Source organism: Pan troglodytes, chromosome 4, assembly GCF_028858775.2.
Source record: "Pan troglodytes isolate AG18354 chromosome 4, NHGRI_mPanTro3-v2.0_pri, whole genome shotgun sequence".
Classification (NCBI taxonomy): Eukaryota; Metazoa; Chordata; class Mammalia; order Primates; family Hominidae; genus Pan; species Pan troglodytes.
In genome coordinates, this window is record NC_072402.2 from 125,743,423 (window position 1) to 125,763,975 (window position 20,553).

At 38.1% G+C, this 20,553-nt stretch overlaps 1 long non-coding RNA gene across 1 annotated transcript; it reads right to left on the bottom strand.

Moving 5' to 3' along the window:
• Positions 1–1,714: 1,714 nt before the first annotated feature.
• On the bottom strand, positions 1,715–3,202 carry LOC107974847 (uncharacterized). The gene is made up of 3 exons (XR_001717899.4): positions 3,154–3,202; positions 2,783–2,908; positions 1,715–2,022 (listed from the first exon to the last, which is right to left on the bottom strand). It is a non-coding gene; the product is annotated as an uncharacterized LOC107974847 (long non-coding RNA).
• Positions 3,203–20,553: the final 17,351 nt, after the last annotated feature.

The following is a 20,553-nucleotide window of genomic DNA, read 5'->3' on the forward strand; positions in this document are numbered from 1 at the left end:
TATTAGACCTGTAATTATATTATATTGACCAGATTATGAATTTTGCATCATTGTCACCTCCTAAATATGTTATAGAAGAAAGTGAGTGCTGGATAATAGGAATGGTGTTGGATTAACCATGCATGAATAATTCAAAGTTGATTTTAGGCACCCAGGACTGAGATAGGAATAATAGAAAGATCTTTAGAATTTTTTCTTAATAAGTTAATGTTTATTTTTCAATTGACACATAATAATTTCACATATTTATGGGGTACAGTGTGTTGTTTCAATGCCTGTATATGTTGTTTAATGATCAAATCAGGGTAATAACCATATTCTTCACCCTAAGCATTTTATCATTTTTTAGTGGTGATAATATTAAAAATGTCTTCTAGCTAACTTGAAATATACACTACATCGTGCTTTGCTATAGTCACCCTTCTGTGTACTAGAACACTAGAACTAACTCTTCCTTTCAAACTATAACCTAAATGCCCATTGATAGGTGGATGGCACACGGATGAACCTGGAGGACAGTATGTGAAGTGAAATAAGCCAGGTACAGAAAAACAAACATCAAATGATCTCACTCATATGTGGAATCTAAAAAAGTTTATTTCATGGAAGGAAAGGTAGAACAGTGGCCACCAGTGGCTGGGGAGGGTAGGAGAGAGAGGGGACCAGAAGAGGCTGGTCAACAAGTTCAAAGTTACACTTAGAATTCTTATTAAGCTTGATAATCATATTATGAAGGTTCAGGGTTCATAATTTAGTCTGCTATCATCCACACAGAAAACATGTTAGGTCACCTATAAATTATACTACAATCTTCTCTCCAGTTATTATGGTACGTTATTCTAACTAAAGGCAAACGTATTTTACTTTGTCTGGGATCTACCAAGATCTTCAGGGCTGGGAAGTGTTACCGGTGGAGGGTGTCCAGGCTCTTGGCATTTTGAACAAAGAATTGGACAAAACGCACCAACAAAGCAAGGAAACAATAAGGCAACAAAAGCAGAGATTTATTGAAAATGAAACTACACTCCACAGGGTGGGAGCAGGCCTGAGCATAGGGGCTCAAGAGCCCAGTTACAGAATTTTCTGGGGCTTAAATACCCTCTAGAGGCTTCCACTGGTTACTTGTTGTATGTCCCATGTAAATGAAGAGGCTAAAGTGAAGTTGCAAAGTCATTTATTAGTGTACGCCCTATGTAAATGAAGAGGCTATTTCCCGTCATAGCTGATGTGTTTCCGTTTGATTTCGTTCTAAGAAGTCCTTAGGTTCCCTGCCTCCATGCCCTATTCTCCTGCCTCAGAAGCACGGCCCTCATTTTGCTACACCCCAATCTGTATCAGACTATCTCAAAGAGCATTCCAGTTTTTAAGAAAAGTTTTCAGAGAAAAATTCTTTTAAATAAACTCTATAATAAAAATCTCTTGCATTTAACATTGGCAGAGTGAAGAAGGGGTATCTCTAAACCCGTCATTCTGAGAAATTATTGTATAAACATATTAGACAGAAAAAAGGAAGACTGGAGCAGAATTCAATGGAATGGAAATTAAAATAGCAGGAATAGGAAAAAAGATAAATAAAGACAAGAATAAAAGAAGATGACAGGCAAAAGGAAGACATGTGAAGTAGCCATGGAAATGAGATACAAACACAGCCAACATCCGTCCTCATACGGCTACTTACTATGGCCCTGCAGGAGGCAGAAAGAGAGAAGACAAATAGGACTTCATCTTTGCTTTATCTTTAAACTCCTATTCCTAAATCTAGCCTTATTACCCCTTGTTTTAAGAGGAAAACATTTTACTAAAGGCCTTCTTTCCATTGTTCGAATCTTCAAGACATTTTACAGAAATGAAGCAATGCTGCTAACCTTTTGGGTGACAGTAGGAAAGGAAACAAGAATACAAGGGAGAGCTTATTTCCCAGTCCAGGGAACTTTGCTTCAGTTTTGGCTGAGTGTCCAGTTTCGGATGTAACATCTTTTTCTGAATGTAGACTTCATCATGCTGGTAGCTCAGAACAATACACTGTAAGCAGTAGTGGCAGCTCCTGAGCTCCGGCTCTCAGGACTCTGCTGCAGGTGCTTTAACAGGCATTTCCCTCCCTCCCTCCCTCCCTCCCTCCCTTCCTTCTTTCCTTCCTTCCTTCTTTCCTTCCTTCCCTCCTTCCTCCCTCACCCCCTCACTCCTTCCCCCCTCACCCCCTCACTCCTTCCCTTCCTTCTTTCTTTTTTTAAATTAAAGCTTATTTTCAAAAATACTTTCCACTGCAAGTCTCAGCTGGAGTGAAGATGAGACCCAGAGGCAGAGACACAGGTGCCTCCACTCTTCCAGTGAGCTTCCTAAGTCCTGCCTCACTGATCCCCACTTCACTTCTTTCCCAATGCCTCCCTTCCTCTTCAGTCCCGAAAAGGATCTGATGTTGCATTCAAGGAAAATGTTCAAAGCCATTTCAATCCCATTTCGGATGCCATTCCTTTTTTTCTGTAAAAGATACTTTAAGCTTCATATGTACATTTTTTAAAAAACAAGTTTTCGTAAAATCTGAGTCCTTAGTAATGCTTAATTCTAATCCTTCCTTCTCTTAATAAAAATTCTGAAAAGGCTGCCTTCCCTAACCTCACAACAGCTACACATTACCTACAGTGTTTCATACTATTTAATTAGGCTTTGTTTCAGCATCCACAACACCTTAGTCAATTTGGCATTTATTTCATATCCACAAATGCCAGAATTATCTCAGAGTATTTAACACATACGCTGAAATATCTGCAAGGGAATGTTTTACCTGCAGAGGAACAGTCAGTACAAATTCAGTACATTTTCATCCTCTATCCCCTAGGGCGAATCTTCTTGTTCAGGCTTTTTCCCTCTCCACTATGCTTGAAAAGAAGAGAGCAGAGCATTGTGTTGCCTATCCAAAAATGGGGACAGAGCTTCAGGTTAAATGGGTGGAGGAAAAGGTAAACTATTACTGAATGCCCACTATGTACAAGACATTGATGCTAGGTGTTTTATCTATATTTTAAAATTTAACCCTCACAATTCCCTCATGAGGTAAATATAATTATTTCTATTTTCCAGATGATGGAACTGGAGCAGAGAGAGGGTACATGTTAGGCAGTTAAGAGTTCTATCAGATTTCATTACACTACCTACTTCTTCACTTCACCGGATTGTTCATATCAAACCCAAACAAGTAGCTACGACAACCCTAGGAGGACCTAAATCTGGTCCTACCTTGGTTGGTGATTTCACAAAGGTTATGACAATGAGCAGGTAGCCCCTTCCTCTTCTGAGTAGAGTGAGGTCACAGTGCAGGCATACCACCTGAATCATCTGTGTGCCGAGGTCACCAAGGACACAGGCATTGGGGTTAGATAGCTGTTTAGGTCCCAGTTGGCTATGTGACCTTTGGGTTGTTTGTGCATTTATTCATTCATGCATGCATGCATACGTCAGTCTACAAGTATTTATTGAGCGCCTATTATGTGCCAACCATTCTAGATTTTGAGAAAACAGCAGTAAACAAAACAAATTAGGCCATCACAGAGTCTACATAGTCAGGGAATGTAAAACATTATGCCTCTACTTTCTTCTTGTGTGAAGTGGAAGTAATAGAACTGCCCTCATGAGGTTGTGCTAAAGATTAACTAAGTTAATCTGGGATTTTTTTTTTAACTTTAAAATGAAAACCTTTATCTCTAGTACAAATTGAGCTAAAATCAATATAGGTGATAACAGCAGGACTTTTTGTGTATAGAAATGGGGTGAGAAGGAACAATTGTCCCCCAAAGTGCCAGGGGTAATTTCCTGTCACATTTAGTTGAGAGGAGAAGTCTCTAATGTGAGCTGCTAGGCTACCATTCATTTAAGTGCTAATGGAAATGTCAGGCTGAATTGAGGGTCTCATTTTCCTGCAAATTTCAGTGTGCAAAGTAGTCCTCGGGTTTATTTCTGCCTGGTACAGAAAATAAAGGAAAGTACAGGTGTTACAGTAATTATTTTAAATAACCCAAGCTTAAGCTTAAGAGAGAGTGCTTATCTATAATACCTTTGGAAAATCTGGCATTTTTTTCTCTCTCTCTCTTTTTTGGAAAGCTGGAGCAGTATCTAATCTGCTTTCTAAGGTTCAAGAGCTAATAGGAGTGCACAGAACAAAGATTTGATTGGTTAATGGTTTCCTACCCATTCCAAGGACTTTCTAGACTCCACAGGTCATGGGTGCCAATACAGACAGCACCAGGAGAGTACAGGGGTCAGCCCAAGTTTCAGTAATCAACTTCCTGAAATTAAGGGGGAAGACAGGGAAGACAGGCAAGAAATGAGACATAGCTATAAAAAGCTTAATCATCTGCCCAACATCTCAGGTAATAAATACATCTCCCAGGCAGTGACCCCAGATCTCTCCATTTGATTGTAGACTTTAGAATTTTAAAAATCATAAATTTTGTTCACTTCATTTCTGAGAATACTTTGTGGTGTTCTCGATTAAGGGGAGAAAAGGTCATTCCATTTCAAACCTATTCATTAGAATTTTAAAAAGAAAGAAAGAAAACCAAAGTCTTTCATTTAGCCCATGCCTTAAATAAATATTTATTTGCTGATCTATCTTTGGTTCAGGGTTAGCAAGACAGTCTGGTGGTTATGGTTTTTGATACAAGTTTCATTTTGGTATAAATTCCTGCCCAAGAGGTATAAAAAGACACAGAAGTGAAGTGAAATCAAAATAAAGACAATGAGGAAGAACAGAAAGGGATTCTTTTGGAGACATTTTACAGCAAACATACCTAATAATGACAATCTTGGTTATAATTTAATAGTTATATGATGTTTCCATTCACTGAATCCCCTTTATTCTTACACAAAATAATGTGCCATGGCTTCCCTACCTCTTCAAAAATCGACAGGGCAGAGCCACGAGCTTCAGATAGTTTTCTGAGTCTATAGGCCAGCCCCTCCAAAGGGGTAGAAAACATCTGGCAGTAGCTTGTGGAGGCCTGCAAGCCTCCCTCATAAAAGGGGCTCTGAGGGATCATTTTAGCTGATCTCTTTTGACTATGCAAGAAACAGTTATTAGTTTCTTGGCTGGAAATCAATGCTATATGGGTTTTCAACCTATCGGTTTTCTGAATTACATGAGGGTGGTTCATATGAGTAAGCTGGCCGGGCTATCTCAGCTGACTTCCATGAACATTAACTGCATGTCACTTGTACGTGAATCTGGATGCCAAGTGGGCAGCTCCTTTGGTAGAAAAACTAAAAATCACTGGATGTTTCTGTATGTATGTGTGTGACAGCACTACCTAGCTGTCTCTGCCAATGTTCTCCAAGAATTATTCCAGGATTTTTTTTAAAGTTTAAAAGAGAGAAAAATATTGAATACAAAAATCCTATGAGGCAGGTTTAACTTAAGCTGTGACTCTGCCCATAAATGGAAATTTTGAGTACACAATAGAAATTAAACACAAATAACTAGTATTTACTCAAGAAAAGTACACTCACATATTTGCCAAGGGTGAAAAATAAAGATGTGATTTTTCCTACTAAGTAGGAAGGCATCATAGATTTTGCAGAATGACCTTTATAGATCAGAATCATGGAGGGCAACAACCAGGCTAAGTCACAAAATAGACTTTGAGTCTTCTGTCCCTGAGTAGACTTGGTCCAATATCACTGATGAGAAAGCAATGATCCCAGCTTTGAAGATGGCAATCTAGCTCCAGGGTCTAACTCCAACTGTTGCATACAGAAGAGGTTCTATGGTGTCACAAGATCTGAGTTGGAGTCCTGACTCTGTGATTTTGGATATGCCACTGAGCCTCTCTGAAGGTAAAATTAGATCTTGTAATGGAGAGATTCTTACGTGCCAGTCAGCCCAAATCAGAATTCAGGGTCTAGCTAAGCTTAGAAACTGGAAGATATGGTGATTCCTGAGTCTATTTTAGGAGTTTATTTGCATACAAGTAAGAGGTAGTTAAGTTATAAATCTGAACAGAAATGTATATTGGGAGAGAGAAGGAAAATAGGCTTATAGAGAACATTTTGTCTAATCTCCAGCCTGAAGCCTATGGGCCAAAAGGTTGAAGGCAGAGGTTAAAGGGACTCTTTTACTCCAAATTTTATAAGGGCTGAGACCCTCACGTGGGCATGTGTGAAAACACATAGGACATTCCAGAAATACCTAGAGGGAATGGGGAAAGAAGAAGGAGGGTGTCGGGATGCTCGGCAGCAATGTTTGAAGCGAATCTGAGCCAGGGAAATTGGGATAAAGATGTTAACATGACTTTGTTCTCCCATACATGAAAGACCATTTAATCCTCACAACAACATGAGGAAATAAATATCATTAACCCTGCTTACTCCATTTCTGGGTTTCGAAAGGTAGATAGATGAAGTTAATGCTGTTAACTGTGCATAACAGGATTTGAGTTCTATCCTGTAAGTAGATCATACTGTCTTTAAGCACTAAATTCTGTTCCTTTGCCTACTTGCAGCTCTAAAATTCTTAAAGAAAAAAACAAGACAGACAACTGAAAGGGATGCTCAAATTGTTTTAGATACAGGATAATTAATAGTGTCAAAAAGAGAATGAGCAGGGATTGGGTTTGAGAACAACCTAGGCATAAATCAGGAAGCTCGAATTTTTATACTTTCTGCATCAACACTTTTCTTTCTTAGACTCACATGAAAACAGAGTGGAAATACTGAGAGGGAGATCTCTCTCAGTGCCCTTGCAGAGGTCAAACACTTTCTTATCTAACTCTGATTTACTTGGGTTGCATGGAAATTAGTGAGCTTGGCTTGATCACTGATGGTTCTGGCATTTCACATTGGAGACTTAAGCCATTTCGGCCAATGCCTTGGTTTGCCTTGGAGTAACATGGTAAGCAGCTCTCTCAACAAGCCATTTCAATTATTTTTAATGATTATTTTAACCTTAGATAGTAAAGAAAAACCTCAACAAGGGTGAGACACTCTCTAGCAGTTTTAATTTTACTTAAGGTCATGTCTGAGATATCTGGATTTCTTTAATTCTGAATGGAACTACACAAATCTTGCCTTTCTCAGAAGGAATTTCAGTCATTTATCAAGAGCAGAGAGTTCTTTTCATGTTTTGGAAATACAGCTTATGTTCCGAGGGGCCAGGATCACTTTCCCTGCAGCGTGGGGCCAGCTCTACCTAGGGAATGATTAAGCCTATTTGATTTAGAAAAATATGCATATAATTGACTCAAAAGATAGTCTTTATATTTATGCAGCTCTTCTTATTTATTTATTTTACATCCATTTCCACAAAGTGCTTTCATATTATTTTCTCAGTTGATTCTCACCAATTCTCTGTGGTTTTGGAAAGTCAAATAACACTGTACTCCTTTACAGATAAGGAAACTTGAGCCCAAGAAAGCTTACTTGATATGTGGAAGGTCTTAAGGGTAACCGATGGCAGAGGTATTACGACTCCTTATTCTTTGCACTGATTTATGAGTGTTCCATTTACTTACTTCTGTGTAACAAACAACTCCAAACTGTTCATGGATTCAGAGCATCAGGAATTTAGACAGGACACAGTGGAAATGGCCTATGTCTTCCCCCCGAGGTCTGGGGCTTCAGCTAGGAAGAATAGATGATGACCAGGCTTAAAGAAGACTCACATGTCTGGTGCCTGAGCAAGGATGACTAGAACATCAGCTGCAACTATAAACCAGAACACCTACATGAGGCCTCTCCATGTGGCTTGGGCCTCTCCCAGCACATCATCTGCATTCTGAGGAGCACTTCCAAAAGGGAGCATCTAGAAGGGGAGTGTTCTAGAGAACTAGGCAGGAGATGAATGGCCTCAGATGTCACACAGAAACCCTGCTGCTGTATTCTCTTGGCTATAAGTGAGTCAGTAAGCCCAGATTCAGTGGAAGATGACTGTTGGTGGAAGAGTGGCAGGGTCACATTTAGAAGAGCATTTATGATGGCAGATGCTATTGTGGACATCTTTGAAAAATGTCATCTTCCACTATAAGCACAAATATATTTCCTGCACAAATAACAGGGAAATAAAAGAAAATAATATAAACTAGGGCTTTAAATGGTTATGAAAAAACTAGACAAATAGTAAGAGCTTTCCTACACACCAACAATAACAGGTACGAAAATAAAGTGCAGCCCCTGGCACAGTGGCTCACACCTATAATCCCAGCACTTTGGGAGGCTGAGGCATGTGGATTGCTTAAGCCCAGCAGTTCAGGACCAGTGCCCGGGCAATATGGTGAAACCCTGTCTCTACAGAACATACAAAAATTAGCCGGTCATGGTGGCATATGCCTGTAGTCCCAGCTACTTGGGAGGCTGAAGTGGGAGGATCACATGAGCCAGGGAGGTCAAGGATGCAGTGAGCTGTGACTGCATTACTGCACTCCAAGCTGGTGACAAAGCAAGACTCTATCACGAAAACTTAAAAAAATGCAAAAAAGGTGGAAAAAAAATCCCATTTACATCAGTACTACAAAATAGAAAATAATTTAGAAAAAAAGTTTAAAAATTACATGGGCATAGATGAAGAAATCATCAAATGTTCTGATTTTTTAAATGAAATGAAGATATATATAATGTTTCTTAAAAATGTCCTTTCCGACCAATGCCATACATCATATTCCTGAACGGTGTTATTTCTGCTCCAAATGTAACTCAGTTCCAAGAAAAAAATCCCAACACAGAGATATGTGAATTTAATAATATTAATGTAAAGTTCATCAGGAAGAATAAAATTATTAGAATAGTCAATAGCCTTATTAAATAAAAACAAAGAAATATAAAACATATCAGATATTAAAATCTTACAAAACTTCCATAATTTAAAGACACTGCTGGTATTAAATTGGATAATCATGTGCCTGAGACCAGGTTTCACCTCTTGTCCTAGTATAATTATAATTCTTTTTACCCTCAAAATTATCCAGTTTTGGATGATAAATTATATGGCCACCCTACAATTAATCATATATATGTGTCTGTACTCCCTCCCCAAACCCTACTTAAAAGTAGGGTTTTAAGGCAATAAATACATTTTAAAAATATTAGTCAAAAGGTCCAAGAGAAGAGATGGATTGATGGATGGATGAATGGATGGATGGATGGATGGATGGATGGATGGATGGATACATAAGTAGGTGGATAGAAAGAGAAGTAGATGAATGGATATGTAGATGGCTAGATATATATAAAATAAATAGACTGATCATTCAGCCAACAACTAACTGGGAAAAAAGAGAATCAAAGAGTGAAATGTGTGTTGTGGTGAGAATCAAAGTTTGGTGTGATGACCAAGAGTGACTTTGGCTATTTCTGGCTGAAAGTTTTCTCTGAAAACATTAAATTTAAATTGATATTTGAATGGCAAGAAGGAGCAAGTCCTTCAAAGAGTTGGAAGGAACACTTTCTATTAGGGAAATTAATTAGTGCAAAGGCCATAAGCTAAGATTAAATTTAGCTTGTTTGAGAAACTTAAATACTTATGTAGCTGAAGCATAGTACCCATCTAAGATGAAGTCTGAGAGGTAGGTCAGACCATTTAGGATCTGTAAAATAGAGTAAGTTAGAGTAAGAAAGCAAGCTGGAGCAAGGAGTTTGGATTTTATCCTAAATGAAATGTGAATTAATTAAAGAATTTTAAACAGAGTAATATCGCATAAATATTTTTTACAAAGAAAGACATGGACAATGAATTGTGGAGAGTCAAGGGTGGAAGCTGGCAGATCAGTTATGAGGCTATTGCAGTGGTCTTGGCAAGAGAAAATAGTGTCTTAGGCAAGAACGACAGAAAGAAGAGTGAAGTGTTTGAATTAGGAAGGAAAATTTGACAGGGCTTGCAGAAGGCATAAGGCAAAAGACTGACAGATGTTGCCGTATGAAAACATAAATCTTATATATCAAATAGACCATAAACAAAGTTAACAGTTAAAAAATAAATGAAGAAAAAATGTGTAATATATATAACAAAGGATTAAAATAAAATATATTATGTATATTAAAAAATGTCAAAAATACATTTTAAAAGCTATAAATGAATAAGAAAAAGACAAACAACCCAATAGAAAAATGCGCAGTGATATAAAGAGATAATTTACAGAACAAAATACAAATGAAATAACATGTGCAAAGACATTCAACCCTGTCAAGAAACAAAGACTTACAAAATAAAATAATAAATCACTTTAATCTTTTTCACTGGAAAAATTAAAGACATAAAATTTAAAATATAATAAAAGAAAAATATATGTTTAAATATTTTGTATTGGTTGAGAGTAATAATGGGAATATAAATGAATATGGAAATTTGGAGGGCAGTTTGTCTACATCTATCAAGTTTTTTAATTGACTGTGAAATTCTCCCAGTATTTATTCTAAAGATACACTTTTATTATTTATTATTTATTTTTAGACAGAGTCTCATTCCATCACCCAGGCTGGAATGCAGTGGCGCAATCTCCGCCCACTACAACCTCTGCCTCCCGGCTTCAAACAATTCTCCCACCTCAGCCTCCCGAGTAGCTGGAACTACAGACATGCACCACCACACCTAGCTAATTTTTGTAATTTTAGTAGAGACAGGATTTTGCCATGTTGGCCAGGCTGGTCTCAAGCTCCTGACCTCAAGTGACCCACCAGCCTCTGCCTTCCAAAGTGTTGGGATTACAGGCGTGAGCCACCTCACCCAAGCTAGAGATATACTTTCAAATGTGTACATGAAGATATATACAAGAATGTTCATTGCAAGGGTATTTGTAATGGAAAAAAAAAAAGAAAACCATCTATTTGCCCATTTTTGGTGACATTCACCCCAAGAAATATAATGGAAATACCGTGAAGAATTTTTAAAGAGTAACATTGATATATAGGGACTTACTCAGAAATATCTCTATGACTTTTTAGAAGTAAAAAATCAAGTCAAACAATATAAGGAGTTTGGTTTTCCTTATATGGAGAAAACTGAATCTGTATGTGAATGTGAATGTAAGTAGATTCAGAGTAATATCTTCAATGTCTTAAAATTTTAACAGTGGTTCCACAGTAGGGTAGGAAGTTAACTGACCTGACTTAGGGGAAGGCTGATGGATGAGGAAGCACTTTTGCTTTTTATGCTACACACATCTTCATTGTTTGAATGTTTATAGCATATATTATTGTATTACTTGAGTAATTCTCTACATTGGATTTCAAATCCAATATATTTGGATTTCAAAAAGTGAACAAATGAAACTCAGATTATGTTGGCAGTCGTAGAAGGGGCTTCAATCATAAACAGTTGTGAAAGTTTTGGTGGTAGTTTGAATTTAATAAATCTTTACTGAACAAAGCTTGCAAGAGTACAGTTCAATGTGGAGTCTGGTCAAATGGCATTTAAAACGCTAAAGGAAGTGCTCCAAGAAGGGAGAGTCCAAGGACTTGGTGGGGTAGAAAGAACAAGGCAAAGGCTTGAATCTGTAATGTCTTTGAGTTTTTTCATTTCCCTTATCCATAAAATGAAGTATTGGCCAAAGCAGCATTTCAAACTATTTTTTGGGGGGTGGGGGTGGGGGCAAGGAACAGAACACTTTTGTATTCCCAAAATGAAATCTTATGAAAATCTCACTATTTACAACTGATAAAAGCAGTATTTCTCTGATTAAAAGAGGTCAAAAGCCAGAGCTCTACCAGCTCTGCTCCTTGGGCAATACTGCAGCCTTCCTCGGGATGTCCCAGAGGAACCCGAGGCCATGGAGAACACTCCTCAAAAACTTCTAGCCTGGATCATTTCTAAAGCCTTTTCTACTCTAAAATACATAATTCTCATTTACAGATGTAACTCATGAGAGTCAGCCTCAGTAAGTGTAGAGTACGGTTAGAATTCAACTGAGGAGAAGCAAAGAGGAGCAGCATTTATTACACTATTTACATGTGCTACACATTGTTTAAGCCATTTTAATACCTTACTTTGTTTAATCCTCACAACCATCCAGTATTTTTAGCTCCATACAGGGAGGAAACAAGGAGATAAGGAGCTTTCCAGAGGTCACACAGTAAGTACTGAGCAAATTCTAACAGATTTGCCTAATTGGAAAGGTCACACTGGGTAGGCCTAGAGCACAGTGTCCTATTAGGGGAAAGGGGATACAACAGTAGTACTTCTGGGGGCTGATGGGGAGGGTGGTGGAGGACACCAGGAGAGGGTGGGTGGGAGGACTTCCAATACCAGCTCCTCATGCTTCCCAGCTTTGTCAGGGACTATGCCTTCTAACAGTCTATTTGGGGAGCTAAGACTATCACATGTGGAACAAATTAAGGAAAACCTAGGCAGCATGTAATTAGCTGTTTAACCACATGGTATATTCTAGAATTTGAGGAGCTTTGAGGTTTTTTTGTTTTGTTTTGTTTTGTTTTTTCAGAAATGATTATAAATTTGCACTACTCTTGTTCCATCCTCTCCAGATACCTGGTTGTGGTCAGTGTCTGTGGTCAAGGCAATGCGAGGCACATCCAGCACCCCGAGCAAGATGTGCTCAAACACATGTACGCTACAATGTTCCCATAACATCTGCCTCCATAGCATCAGCAACTGACCTAAATGCCTGCCTTAATGGGCAGGGCTTTTTTGCATGCTAGATGTCCAGGATGCTTGCTGTCCCTACTTGTAATTTACCATTGCAGTTGTTATTTACATTATTTTCCAAGTAACCAATTCATAGAACAGCCAGACAAGAGCTGAGTCATCTTGGAAGAGAGCCCAAAAATCTCCCCTGCACAGCAAGCTTTACAAAAAGATCATCCTTTGTGGAATGCAAACAAAATGGCCTCCACAATTTATTAATGTTCCCAAGAGCTGTGATTATGAATCCAGACATTTTAACAATGTTGAATCTAATTATGCCAGGTGAACAGAGTATCTATCACAAGTTACTCCAAACCATCCAGAGGTACAGTGTAAGCCTCTTGTTTTTACAGGTTCTTCTGTCAAACCTAACTGAGAGCATTTTGTCTTTTGAGCTAGACTAAGGTTAAACAAGATTTACACTGAAGGCAGCCACAGCAATCAATGACTGATGCTTAGACTAAGCCAGGATGCATATGTTTCAGAGTCATCACATTCTCCAATTTTAAGAAGAATAAAATATTGGCATATTCCCAATTCAACATATTTAATTCAACTGCTGTTTGTTTTCAAAGGAAATTTAAAACAATAGCAAAGAAGGAATTCACCAATACTAATTCTATAACACTAAAAAAAATTTCTTTTGTTTTTAATTATACTTTAATTTCTAGGGTATATGTGCAGAACGTGCAGGTTTGTTACATAGGTATACATGTGCCATGGTGGTTTGCTGCACCCATCAACACGTCACCCTACATTAGGTATTTCTCCCAATGCTATCCCTCTCCTAGTCCCCCCACCCCCTGACAGGCCCTGGTGTGTGATGTTCCCCTCACTGTGTCCATGTGTTGTCATTGTTCAACTCCCACTTATGAGTGAGAACATGCGGTGTTTGGTTCTCTGTTCTTGTGTTAGTTTGCTGAGAATGATGGTTTCTAGCTTCATCCATGTCCCTGCAAAGAACATGAACTCATCCTTTTTTATGGCTGCATGGTATTCCATGGTGTATATGTGCTACATTTTCTTTATCCAGTCTATCATTGATGGACATTTGGGTTGGCTCCAAGTCTTTGCTATTGTGAACAGTGCCGAAATAAACATACGTTTGCATGTGTCTTTATAGTAGAATGATTTATAATCCTTTGGGTAAATACCCAGTAATGGGATTGCTGGGCCAAATGGTATTTCTGGTTCTAGGTCCTTGAGGAATAGCCACACTGTCTTCCACAATGGTTGAACTAATTTACACTCCCACCACAGTGTAAAAGCATTCCTATTTCTCCACATCCTCTCCAGCATGTTGTTTCCTGACTTTTTAATGATCACCATTCTAACAGAATAGAAATCTCAATAGAGATTTGCATATCTCTATTGACCAGTGATGATGAGGTTTTTTCATATGTTTGTTGGCTGCATAAATGTCTTCTTTTGAGAAGTGTCTGTTCATATCCTTTGCCCACTTTTTGATGGGGTTGTTTGTTTTTTTCTTGTAAATTTGTTTCAGTTCTTTGTAGATTCTGGATATTAGCCCTTGTCAGATGGATAGATTGCAAAAATTTTCTCCCATTCTGTAGGTTGCCTGTTCACTCTGATGATAATTTCTTTTGCTGTGCAGAAGCTCTTTTGTTTAATTAGATCCCATTTGTCAATTTTGGCTTTCAGTGCCATTGCTTTTGGTGACTTAGGCATGAAGTTTTTGCCCGTGTCTATGTCCTGAATGGTATTGCCTAGGTTTTCTTCTAGGATTTTTATGGTTTTGGGTCTTATGTTTAAGTCTTCAATCCATCTTAAGTTAATTTTTGTATAAGGTGTAAGGAAGGGGTCCAGTTTCAGTTTTCTGCATATGGCTAGCTAGTTTTCCCAATACCATTTATTAAGTAGGGAATCCTTTCCCTATTGCTTGTTTTTTTCAGGTTTGTCAAAGATCAGAGGGTTGTAGATGTGTGGTGTTATTTCTGAGGCCTCTGCTCTGTTCCATTGGTCTATATCTCTGTTTGGTACCAGTACCATGCTGTTTTGGTTACTGTATAGCCTTGTAGTATAGTTTGAAGTCAGGTAGCATAATGCCTCCAGCTTTGTTCTTTTTGCTTAGGACTGTCTTGGCTCTGCGGGCTCTTTTTTGGCTCCATATGAAGTTTAAAGTAGTTTTTTCCAACTCTGTGAAGAAAGTCAATAGTAGCTTGATGGGGGATAGTAATGAATCTATAAACTACTTTGGGCAGTATGGCCATTTTCACGATATTGATTCTTCCTATCCATGAGCATGGAATCTTTTTCCATTTATTTGTGTCCTCTCTTATTTGTTTGAGCAGCAGTTTGTAGTTCTCCTTGAAGAGGTCCTTCACATCCCTTGTAAGTTGTATTCCATTCCTAGGTATTTTATTCTCTTTGTAGCAATTGTGAATGGGAGTTCACTCATGATTTGGCTGTTTGTCTGTCACTGGTGTATAGGAATGCTTGTGATTTTTGCACATTGATTTTGTGTCCTGCGACTTTGCTGAAGTTTCCTATCAGCTTAAGAAGATTTGGGGCTGAGACTATGGGGTTTTCTAAATATACAGTCATGTCATCTGCAAACAGAGACAATTTGACTTCTTCTTTTCCTATTTGAATATCCTTTATTTCTTTCTCTTGCCTGATTGCCCTAGCCAGAACTTCCAATACTATGTTAAATAGGAGTGATGAGAGAGGGCATCCTTCTCTTGTGCTGGTTTTCAAAGGGAATGCTTCCAGTTTTCCCCCATTCAGTATAATATTGGCTGTGGGTTTGTCATAAATAGCTCTTACTATTTTGAGCTTTCCAGAGTTCCAGCAATATCTAGCTTATTGAGAGTTTTTAGCATGAAGGACTGTTGAATTTTGTCGAAGGCCTTTTCTGCATCTATTGAGATAATGATGTGGTTTTTGTTATTGATTCTGTTTATGTGACAAATTACATTTATTGATTTGAGTATGTTGAACCAGCCTTGCATCCCAGGTATGAAGCTGACTTGTTTGTGGTGGATAAGCTTTTTGATGTGCTGCTGGATTTGGTTTGCCAGTATTTCATTTAGGATTTTCGCATTGATGTTCATCAGGGATATTGGCCTGAAATTTTCTTTTTTTATTGTGTCTTTGCCAGGTTTTGGTATCAGGATGATGCTGGCCTCATAAAATGAGTTAGGGAGGATTCCCTCTTTTTCTACTGCTTGGAATAGTTTCAGAAGGAATGGTACCAGCTGCTTTTTACACCTCTGGTAGAATTCAGCTGTGAATCCGTCTGGTCCTGGACTTTTTTTGTTGGTAGGCTGTTAATTACTGCCTCAATTTCAGAACTTATTATTGGTCTATTCAGGGATTTGACTTCTATGCAAATAAACTAGAAAATCTAGAAGAAATGGATAAATTCCTGACAAAATTTCAATCTTACTATTACTTAATACAAGTAACACCAGCAGCTTCAGAGAGAAAAAACAGATGTAGAAGTTGAAATTTTTTTTATTCAAAACAGCAGATGGGAAATGTTTTATTCATACATGCATTCCCCATGACCAGTATGACCTTGCATGCAGTTGGTGCTCAATAAATGCTGATTATATAAAGAAAGAAAATCTAGTTATGGGACTTTGTGTGATCAGTATAATATCCATTTTTGTTTGAAGACAAACTTTAATTTTTTTTTCTGTTCTCCTTCAGTGAATGGTATTTGATTTTTCTTTTGATGTTAAAAAGTTAGTAGGCTCTTATCCATTGTAGTAGAAGGTCCACCATACATTACATTTCTATTTCTCTTTCTTCTCTAATGAAAAAAGTTTTGAAGAACCAAACATCCTAGCTTCCCTTGTTTATGAGTGGTGTTCTGGTACAATTATTCTTAGTGTCCTTTCAAAAATATCACAATTTAGGAAACAAACAAACTATAATCTAAGCCATCTAGAAAAGTGCCACAAAATCACCAATCACCTTTATCTCACTGAAGATTATACCCTGGGGACAGTAATCCTTCCCAAACAAAAGAAGAGTAGCTGTCAGTACCCTGGAATCACTTCTGAATCCTTTTCAGAAGATAAAACACTTTTGAGTTACTGAAAGTATTCATCCTCAGAAGAGAGTTGAACAAGTCTTCTCACTATGAACGAAATCAAACTGAGTGGATCCTGAAGGAGAGAAGGGAGATGTTGTTTTGGGTCTATGAGTGGACAAATATCAGGCCAGACCAACCCAGCAAACCTGGGACCTATTAATGTGCTGTATAGGAAAGAGCCAAGCAAGTTTAGTGTTGGTGGGGTGGTATTGGACTCCCTCTAAGGACCCCTTCGGCTTATGCAGGGTCTAGATCAGCCTAAACCATAGAACCATCACAGCTATGATACACACCACTTGTCTTGAGAGCAGTCATCAATAGTGACATCCCGTGACAGCCAGAGGCAATGGGAATTGATCAGACTCAATTTCTCTCTTTGCTTGTATATGAAAGTCAGGCTCCTAACTCTCCCTTTGTCCCCATTCTTTGGACTACGTAAATTCCTAGTGTTCTTAGAGACCTGAAAGACACACACACAGAGATACACACACACAAAAAACAGGTGAGACTAAAAAGATTATTTGAAATGAATAAAATAATGGTGGCATTAATTTCATACCAAGTTTGTGGAGGAATTCACACAAGACAAACAAAAAGAATAAAATTTAATGGGCAACAAGCAATTTTATTTAAGATTTTGGGAAGAATGTCTTGACTATACACAGAAAGTCCACACCTGGAGTTGTTTAAGACCCCAAGTGGCTTGCAGTCAAATGCACACATGATCTACTTGGGCCCCAGAGTCAGGCAATGACTAGGGTCTTCCACTTCTAAGCAACTCACTATAAGTTAGCTCTGGAGCTTGATTAGAAAAAGACTAGAGGGCAAACTTTTCTTTGTCTATAGAAAAATCTAGGCTCATGAAAAATGTAATCGATGCTTAGATACTTTGGGACACTGACATGGTTATAGAGCTTATCATTGTTTTGAAAACTGTCTGAAACAGTTTTCTATACACATAGAGGTATTATCAGAATGGCTGCCAGAAAAACTAAGACGGTGGATACTGAAAGCCAAACTAACAGTGCCAATGGGAATAAGGACCTCCTGTTTTCATCACTTGTCATCCAACGAGATCTCTTTAGAGACGTCATAAGATTCAAGGAAGAAGAACGTAAAGAATACATAAAAACCAAGAGCACTCAGGAATTTATGGAAATTATGGAAATGATGCATGTAAAGAAGATTGATAAGAACAAAGAAAGAAAGGCAAGGTAAAATTATATAAGGAAGACAAAGACGATAAAAAGAACACAAAAGTTACCCCAAACATGGTGTATGCTTTGATAAGACTACTGAGATTACACTAAGATTTTAGGGGGAAATTCCTCAAAACAAAAGGATGGCCAAGAGATGTGAATGTGTTTACATTAGAAGAAAATAATGAATAAGACCCTAAGTGTAGAGTTAACTTTCCTTTTACCTTTTAGGTACAAGGCCAGCATGTGTACAGCTCAGTGTTTACATTTACACTTATGTAATGTGTGAGGTGGCACACTGAGTGACCCATGCAAACAGTCACAGATTAATTTTGTTGATGAGTAATTCAACAGCTCCACAAGATGGCACATAGGAATTTTTCACTGCTTATAGACTGGGTCAGCCCCTCCATTCCATGAAATGTAAAATCATTTATTTGTGAGGAGTTTGGGACCTCAAAGGGAAAACTGCAGATGGAATCTCCAAGTTCAAAAGGGCTCGTTGCTGCCAATTATAAAGTACTTCTATTATTGGCTATTTGGTGGTGGGGTGTCATTTTTTAAAACTGGATTTACTGATAACTATGGAGCATAAAGTTTCTGTTCTAATTTCTCTGGGATTTGATCAATGGTTTCCCAGTTTTGAAACAGAAGTAGGTTCTTTGCAAAACTGTATTTGCGTCAAGTTCTGATTTTGGAAATAAAAAACTCCCAGTGAGAATGTTATTATTGATCTAATTAATCATAATTTAAGAATTGCTTTCAGTAATACTTAATATAGAATGAATCATTTAATTAATAGCCAAGCAAAAGAGCTTGTAGAATTTCACTCTACTCATTACTTCTCCACCCCAATCCTGTGAATTGATTTGGTTGTTAAATACAGTTGCGAAACATATTTGCAAGAACTAAACAAATTCAAACACATAAAGGACATGTTTAGCATCCGGTCAGGTATGAAAAAGTAACTCTTGTATTATAGAACAGAAGACAAAAAGAATAATTGTGAATTAATCCAAGTAAACAGGACATGCTGTCATATCAATTTAAAATCAAACACAAGGATCTGGCAATCTGAATCAGGAAAGAAAACAAGGAAAAGCTTCCCTCAGCCAGTACTCAAGAAGAATGCCAGCCCTGGTGGACACGTGTCAAGAGAATTTAGTGGGGCCTCATTGTTGCACACATCTTCACTTCTCTTTCCCCCTTGTTAAGGCTTTACTCTGTGACATTAGCAAAGATATTTTCATTCATTCAACAAATGTGTATTGATGTATACACTGAGCCAGATTCCTAGCACACTGTACTCAATGCCTTTGTTGCCTGTAAACTAAAAATATCCTTGCTTGCCTCAATTTAGCAAAATATATAGAAAGAATATTTGACAATGAGACAAAAAGATTCAGTTCTAGTTCATGTTCTATTACTTATTAAATATGTTACCAAAGGCAAGTATGGCCGAATACAAGCTCTTATAATTATAATTATAAGCAATGATAAATATTGGGCAAGTTGCTGTATGAAGGCTCTCTTGGTCTCTTAAATCCCAGACTGGCAGATGTCAAAAACAGTTTCGTCAGGGAAAAGGATGATTGGTAATTCCATTTCCCCCTTTGCTTTACTCCCCACAGAATTTCAGTGAACATTCAAAATAGGAATGAAATCTCAGAATCCAGGATGTGTGCTATAATACACAGAGATTATTTAGAATATTCACAGGAGCATGTGTTCTATCTTCCCTATTTGCAAGCAAATTGAGACCTAGATTCCAGAGACGTGTATCATGTGAGCCTACAAAGAGCCATGAATTGCCACCTCGCTCAGAAGAAGCTAATCAGAGTATATGTTCTGTCTTCCTTTTACCATTTTCCTCCTTCCACTCAAAACAGACCCCAGTACCACCCAGAGCCTCAGGGATTCACATATGACTCAGATTGGGCCAATTATAATACCTTACCCCCTCTCCTTGGCAATGATGGGCACACAGTCCAAGCCAGGCCTGTTGTGTTACATAATCAGAAATCCGTAAGATGGTGAGTCTGGAGCTGCTAGTGGCCAAGTCCCTAGCACGTGGGAAGAGCTGGTCTGGAAGAATTAGGGCAACACTCTGCTTCTCTAGAAGATGACAGAAACAGAATACTGATGGAATGTGAACTCCTAGTTTTAGTCTTCTGAAGACCTCTCAAGGGTCGTTGCTCACATCTTCTTTCAGTTCTAATAAATCTCCTTTTTTGGGTAAGCTAATTTGGATTGGTTTCTGTCACCAGTGTAATGACTGATGCATAGAAAAGGTCAGAAATACTCACTTCTTTTTTGTTTTTGCATTAATGCTTTCTATAAGAATGCCTGGAACTGGGAAAGCGGCCGGAATGGAGATTCAAGGCCACAATATCTGGCTCTTGTGGCGAGAAGAAGAATGCAGATTTATTGAGAGGACAGTGGTAGCATGAGAAGAATGAGCTTGGGGTCCTCTGGCCAAAGTCTGAAAGGCCCCCCAAAGCTATGCCATACTGACTTTCAAGCAACAATTAAAGTATTGGAGGCATAATAGGATACTCATCCTGGCACTGCAACCAAGTTTTTCACTTTGAGCCATTCATATAACCTTTCCAGGGCTGGTTTTCATCTATAAAATAAGAGTCTCAGACTGCAAAGTGCTGTACTTCTTGAAGCAC